The 7877-nt window shown below is 40.8% G+C and overlaps 1 long non-coding RNA gene across 2 annotated transcripts; it reads left to right on the forward strand.

Annotated features, from left to right (window-relative positions):
• Nucleotides 1-610: 610 nt before the first annotated feature.
• Nucleotides 611-4048, forward strand: LOC140620712 (uncharacterized). 2 transcript variants are annotated; one of them, XR_012020433.1, is made up of 3 exons: nucleotides 611-681; nucleotides 789-942; nucleotides 3772-4048. It is a non-coding gene; the product is annotated as an uncharacterized lncRNA (long non-coding RNA). The 2 variants fall into 2 exon arrangements; XR_012020432.1 differs by lacking the exon at nucleotides 611-681 and having other exon boundaries at nucleotides 688-942.
• Nucleotides 4049-7877: the final 3829 nt, after the last annotated feature.

Below are 7877 nucleotides of genomic sequence, written 5' to 3' on the forward strand. Positions count from 1 at the left end.
TTCAGGAAGTAAAAGTAAGGCCACAAAGAAATCTGAGACCCAGGCCTCAGATCACGGACCTTACATTGAAGCACTCTGCACCCAAATTAGTTGCTGGACCAGGGAGTGGAGGATGAGTAGAATCTCGGTTATTACAGCAGCCTTTTAAGGCTCAATCATACCTAAGTATTTAATTTTTCTTAGGGAGAATTTAATTTTTCTCCTTGGGGAAAAAGAATACGGTTTAAAAAAAAAAAAAAAACTGTCTTGGGTCTATGTTTCTTTATCCACAGCACTAGAAGTTTCCTCTAATCATGTGTCCTGCCCACCCATTTTCAGGTGTTCCATTTATTCAACTAGTACTTAAGGCCCTAAGTGCTGATGACACAGTGAATAGGCAGGTGTGGTTCCTATACTCCGGAGGTTTTCCACCTTGCTGAGGCAGAGGGTGGGGTATGGGCATTAACCACAGAACAAGAACAAGAGATTACGGAGATTTTTTTTTTAAGGCCTAAAAAGAAAAAAAAAAAAAAAAGATGTACAATGGAGCTTTGGAAAATGAGAAAAAGTCCTGTAAGTTTATATTGTTACATCACAAAAGAAAGAGGATTGTTACATATTCGGCGTTGGGGGGGTGGGGAGGAACACTGACCATAGGAAGTTGTTTTCCTGAGGGAAGAGTAGTGTCCCACACTATGATGGGTATGTAGGAAGTTTCAAAATACTAGTTTTAATGGTATTTTAAGTGTTGCTAGGAGTATCACATTTTTGTAAGTTAGTTCATTTTTATCTAAAATGAACTGAAACAGATGCCATTTGGAAGCAGCGGTGGCAAGGATCATGGCCAGAGGGAAAGCTTTGGCAGAAACACCCTGTCTCGTATTCGTGTGTAAACCATCCCACAGCTGACTAGCAAATGAAGCCTTGGGACAGTGTGCTTCCCACAAATATGCCTTCCTTCAGGTAGGCCTCCAAAGGACTCAAGTTAGGTAGGGGTCACGTAGAGCAAGGGACAATCAAAATGCGGGGAAATGATCAGAAAAGGATAGAGAAGCTCCAGTCTATCTTTAAAGTCAGATGTTGGGCATTTGTTAATTATCACCACTTCAGAATAGCAAGGGGACAGGAGTCACATGTTTTTAATAGGCTTCATTTTGTATCCTTGTCAGTAACCAAAGGATTTTTATCATTGGGCTCATTGTCAATAGATTTGTTTCCCATTTCCATGACATATTTTACTTAAGTTTTGTGGTTTCTTGGAAGGTTTGAAAATTCTGAACGTGTACCCTAACACTGGTTGGCACTGACGCTAAACACTATGTATTAAAAGAAGTTTTAGCTAACAGCTCAAGAGATTAACTGCATATTCCTCGGGTCAGAACTTGTACCAAACTTTTTTTTTTTTTTTTTTTTTTACCATTTCAAACCAACCAGGCAACACTGTAAACAAAAGAAACAAATTTTTAAAAAATTAGAAGCCTCCAATGTTTTCATGAAACTCATAGCTTTTCCTTTCCCCTGAAGTTTTAAGATCTCAAAAAGGTAAAGATGTTGGCAATGCTAATAAAAAAACCACAGGGAATGGAGGTGTAACCATCCCCAAGCTATGAGAAGGAAGCTGGTAGAAGGTTCTATATTTATGTTTCATTCTTCACTGGAAATGCACAAGGTTACAGTTTGTGGTGCAGCTGGTGGTCCTTAAATAGGACACAAATAAGTTTTAGCTCACTTGCAAATAATAAGGATTGGCTACCTCCAGGAGCCGGGATTGTCGCCCTTAATGGTAAGGGTCTACAGTAGGGGCCTGGGGCACAGAGGCAAGGCAAAGCCACATATTCTTTCTTGATCCCACCTTATATCCATCAAACATTTAAAAAAAGGGGAGGGGGGCAGGACAAGCACACCAATCATTCCAAACTCTTATCAATGATTGCAATTAGGATGTTTTTGTCCAAAACAAAGCAAGTATTTTGTTTTTATTTTTTTAAATATTTCACTAATCCATTCATGAGAGACAGAGAGAGAGAGAGAGGCAGGGACACAGGCCGAGAGAGAAGCAGGCTCCATGCAGGGAGCCCAACGTGGGACTCGATCCCAGGACTCCAGGATCTTGCCCCCGGCCAAAGGCAGGCACTAAACCACTGAGCCACCCAGGGATTCCCCCAAGTATTTTGTTTTTAAAGGAAAATTTGATGGATATATATATATATATATATATATATATATATATATATGGATAAAATGGATTCTACATAACATTTCTCTCCCACTATTGTAGAATGGATGCCTTTGGATATGTATATATCCCTTTACTACTCTATAGGGAGACCCCACTCTACGTAAGGTAGGAGGGGGGATGCAGCCAAACAATGTGGAATAAAATGGAAATAAGGACTTAGTCCTCACTCTGAAGGAGACGCTAAACATGGTGTGCAGATAAGGAATATTTAGTAATAATTAGCTCGTTCAAAGAAATTAGGGTTTTTTCAATTACTCAACAGTAAGAATCCAGTTTGATTACACGCTCGTTGGAGACCCTATGGAAGTTGTTCTCCCAAGTTATCACCACTGAAAGTGAGGATTAGCCAAACCCAACACTGCCCTTGGGCAATTCTACATCTAGGCATTTATTCTGCAAATATGCTTGCACAAAATGCAAAATATCCAACATATAAGATAATTTAACGCAACTTTGTTTATAATTGCTTGTAATCACAGCTGTACTAGTTTCCTACCGCTGTTGTAACCAATTCCCATAAACACAGCAGCTTAAAAACAACACAAATTCGTTATCTTGCAGTTCTGGAGGTCAGAAGTTCACAACTGGTCTTACCCAGCTAAAATCAAAGGCTTGTTCTTTCCAGAGGTTCTAGGGGAGAGTACATTTCTGAGCCTCTTCCAGCTTCTAGTCCTCCCACATTCCTTGGCTGTAACCTTCTACCACTAAAAGATCCTCTGTTCCTTGCTATGTAGGCCATGCCATAAGATGCTTGAGTGTGCCCATGACATGGCAATTGATAAGTAATCCAAAAAAGAGGGAAAGAGAGAGGGAGCAAGGGAGGGAGAAGGCGAGAGATCAAAGACCAGCCCAAGGCAGAAGCCCCAGGCTTTTATAATCTAATCTTGGAAGTGACATATCACTCCTGCCATATGTCACTGGTCACACAGACCAACCTTAGCACAATGAGGCGGGGTACAGGTACAGAACACCAGGGTACAGGTGAGAACACCAGGAGGCGGAGGGCTCACGGGGAGCCACCCTGGAAGCAGGCTATCAGGCTACTGCAGGTACAGAGCTGTGGAGGGCAGGGCTCTGGTGAGCAAACATGAGGAAGGGAATAAACATGAATGGCTACAGTAAATGTGGATGGCAAGGAGGAAACAGGCCTAGTTAAGTACACACTGGGAAGCAGAAAAAACAAAAATACGGAGAGTAGGGTTTGCCCCGATTACCAGGCCCCTGACTGGCCATTCTTGTCATGCTCACATCTGTGTTCCAGTCCTAAGCTGAAAAATATCCTCTCTCATCACACTGGAAAATTCTTTCATACGTGTTAGCTTCTCTCTTCTACTAGAAGGAGATTCCTTAGAGAAGAGGAGCAAGTCTTTCATGTTCATACCCCTGCCACCCTCTGCTTGTAAAAGCAAGCTTGACGCTGTGGCTTACGTGATGCAAACTGACTCCTGTAGCACCGGTCCTGACAGCCTTGAGAAACTAGTCTTTTTCTTCTTAACAGATTCCTCAACGCTTAATTACATTTCATTCCAGAATATTCGTCTTTTCTTTTTCAGTGGCAGCAGTGACATTGTATCAAAATACAGGACTGACATCACGTGCCTCCTGACAAGATGCAACAGAGAGACACGGCATCATCTGTGTAATATTACATTCCTTGTAAAAATATTCGACTTAAAACATCATGAGGCAACAATCAGACAAGCCCAGCATGGAACCTTCTGTAAGCCAGCTGGCCTGGCCACTTCAGAAATATCAGTGTCATGAAAGAAAAACAGCAACAAAAAATACAGAGACTATTCTACATTAAAGAAAGCCGAGGGACTATGACAATTCAATGCCATGTGTAATCCTGAAGAGGGTCCCAATCATTTAAAAAGAAAAAACCACAAAGGACATTATTAAGACAATCGGGAAAACACAAAAAGGGACTACATATTAGATAACATTACTATATCAGTGTTAAATTTTGAGATGTATTAGTATTGTGGTTACAGAAGAAAATGTCCTTGTTCTTAGAGGAGAAACATGCCGAAGTATCTAGGACTGAAGTGTCACTGTGTGTGCAACTTTCAAATGGTTCAGAAAAAAAAGTGCATGTGTACATTTGTGTGTGTGTGTATATGTGTCTGGACAGAGGAGAGAAAGACAGAAACCAAGTGTGGTAAAATGTAAACAATCAAATCTATGTGAGGGGTATGGAAGTGTTCATTGTATGACTTTGAACTATTCTATAGCCCTGAAAAAAAATTTTTAAGATTTATTTGAGAGAGAGAGATTGCAAGAGAGAACACAAGTAGAAGGTAGGGAGAGGAGAGGCAGACTCCCCATTGAGCAGGGTTTGCTCAATCCCAGGACCTGAGATCATGATCTGAGTGGAAAGCAGATGCTTAACCAACTGAGTCACCCAGGCACCCCTGAAAATTTTCAAAATAAAAAGTATATATATATATATATATATATATATATATATATATATATATCGTTTCTGTATATATTTCTGTTCCACATATACATTTAGAAAGCATAAACATAAGGCAAGCTGCATATTTATGGAGCTATGGAGCTATTGTGCCCAAGGGGGCTATGTCCAATTTTGAACAGAACTGTTAATTCCTTTAAAGATCTGAAAAGCCCACCTCACAATCCACAGTGGGGATGAACTGACCCTGAAATATCCTATCATCACAAGTAGCTGAGCCACAGAAGACAGGATGTAGATCTTTTCATTTCTTATCCTACCGGTGATGATGCACAATCTTTTGTGAAGCAGAAACGATCCAATGTTCAAAGTCCAAAGTTCATTTGAGTCATGCAGTTACTGAACTAAGCCATTCTCAGCTTCATTCCTGAAATAAAACTAGGAAATTTTGTCCTGAACTTTGTTATATTTGGTCCTCGATGGTGAAAGCAGCAGAGGTGGCCTGTGATGCCGGCAGCACACTGTATCAAGAGTGATGTAACAGACATTTCCCACGCTGCCAGGCTGTGATGCCACAGCTCCGATTCCACTATCAGCCCCATCCTCAGAATTCTATTGTACATCGAACCACAAGTTATTCTCCCTTTACAGACTACAAAGTGGGAATTCTGTAGCTACTTGGTGTCTCTTAGAACTCCTTGTGCTGGCTAAATTGTTCATATTAACCCATATAAAAGATTTCTTAAAGAGGCACCTGTGTGGCTCAGTTGTTTAAGTGTCTGACTCTTGATTTTCACTCAGGTCATGATCTCAGGGTCATGTGATCATCAAGCTCTGTGCTCAGCATGGAGTCTGCTTAAGATTCTCTCTCTCCCCTTCCCTTAGCCCCTTCCCCACCCACCCACCCCTACTTGTGCACATGCTCACTTGCTAAATAAATAAATAAATAAATATCTTTAGTATTTTTTTTAATTTATTTATTCAGAGAGAGAGAGAGACTGAGAGGCAGAGACACAGGCAGAGGGAGAAGCAGGCTCCATGCAGGGAGCCCGACGCGGGACTCGATCTTGGGTCTCCAGGATCAGACCCCGGGCTGCAGGCGGCGCTAAACCGCTGCGCCACCGGGGGTGCCCAATAAATAAAGATCTTTAAAAAAAGTTTTCTTAAAGATCAGTTTGTGATCCTCATCTGGAGGACAAGAAAGCAGGTTCAGGTACATGGAATTTCCTACAGAACACTGTCATGATTATTTTACTCTGAGAAACGGGAAGGAGTCCCATGAATAAATCTAGGTTTAGCTATTGAGTATGCTTAGGTTTGGAATGCTCCAAATAAAAGAATAGGAAGTGCCTTTACATTGATCAACAAGACCTGGCTGCAGTAATACTTTGATTTTTAGCAGTACTCAGCTCTGTCGCTGTAAGCAAGATAAAGTGGTTGAGTCATAAAAAGTAGGTCCCTGCTTCTCTGAATGGATCTTAGAGCTAACTCAATGAAAAGTGACAACTTTGGAGGAGATGGATCAATGGAGGAACAGCCTTCCCTCTAACAGACCAGAGAGACAAGTAGAAGAACCTCTGAACACAGTATGGAACTGTTTAGTTTTACACGATCACTTTGTTTGGCAAAGGTCTGACATTTCTCCTGATCTTTTCAGCTTTTTCTGCACATGTCCTATCATGGACATCCCTCCCCTCCATCTTTCCACCATGGATGGGATGGGCATCCGACAGAGCTGCTTTAATAAGAATCCTTGTCCTGAATTTTAGAATTGGAATCAAGAAAGAAATAGGGAGGTGGGTGGGTGGATGGGGTAACTGCAGGACAGACAATGAGGAGGGCACTTGATGGGATGAGAACTGGATGTTATACTATATGTTGGCAAATTGAATGTAAATTTTTAAAATGTAAAAAAAAAGGGGGGGGGAATCAAGAAAGAAAATTCAGTGTCTCCTCTAGTAGTTGGGACTGATGACTTGTAGTTGGGAGCTGGTGCACTTATGGGCACAGTACAGAAAGCCAGTCAACATGGAGAGAAAAGAGCATCGCCATCTGAGTAACATATCTGACCAGATTCAAGGGGGCTGGAGTAACGCCTCTAGCTAAGTTGTGGATTATCCTGAACACATTCTAAACCAAACTGACAAAATATTAAAAGACAGCAGGCTATTTTCCCTTGGAGAAATGATTCCTTTAGTTATCTTTGGTCTCATTTTATGTTTGACATAATTTTTTCAACCATCAAAAGTGCTTACTAAGCAATGTACATAAAATAGTTATAAAAGTTTCTTTTAATCTTCAAGGAATACAAAAATATCTACTGAAGTTTCAGATTATCTTTATTAACTAGGAGTTATGCAATTTGATCAAAAACTGTAAGATGTGGATATCATGTATAAAATTTATTCATTTGTTTACTTACTAACTACATATGGAATTGTTAAAACATAGGCAAATGCTGTTGTATTAATAAATTAAATTTTAATATATATTATCAGATGTCTTAAAAAACAGAATGGTATGAAAAAATTATTGAAAGCCCTGTTCATGGGGGATCCCTGGGTGGGTCAGTGGTTTGGCGCCTGCCTTTGGCCCAGAGCATGATCCTGGAGTCCTGGGATGGAGTCCTGCATCGGGCTCCCTGCATGGAGCCTGCTTCTCCCTCTGCCTGTGTCTCTGCCTCTCTCTCTCTGTGTCTTTCATGAATAAATGAATAAAATCTTAGAAAGAAAGAAAGAAAGAAAGAAAGAAAGAAAGAAAGAAAGAAAGAAAGAAAGAAAGAAAGAAAGAAGAGAAAGAAAGAAAGAAAGAAAGAAAGAAAGAAAGAAAGAAAGAAAGAAAGAAAGAAAGAAAGCCCTGTTCGTTCTTTTGAATTAAGTGTCTTTAAGGGTCTTCTGTTGAAATGTTAATTATCAATTTCTGCTTCCAGAAATTAATATCATGCTAATACTCCACAAAAACAATAAAAAAAAAAGGGAGAAGTTGAGTAATATACCAAAAACCAGAGTACAACAACCGTAGACAAGATTGCTGGGTCACAGAGGACAAACAGAAAGCAGAATCAGAGAGCTCTTTACAGTACAATGAGGGGTGCTGGGTGGCTCAGTCGGTCAAGAATCCGCCTTTGGCTTGGGTCATGAACCCAGGTTCCTGGGATGGAGTCCCGCATCCAACTCCCTGCTCAGTGGGGAGTCGCCTTCACCCTCTCCCTTTGCCCCTCCCCCCTTCTCATGCCCTCTC

Source organism: Canis lupus, chromosome 29, assembly GCF_048164855.1.
Source record: "Canis lupus baileyi chromosome 29, mCanLup2.hap1, whole genome shotgun sequence".
NCBI classification, from domain to species: Eukaryota; Metazoa; Chordata; class Mammalia; order Carnivora; family Canidae; genus Canis; species Canis lupus.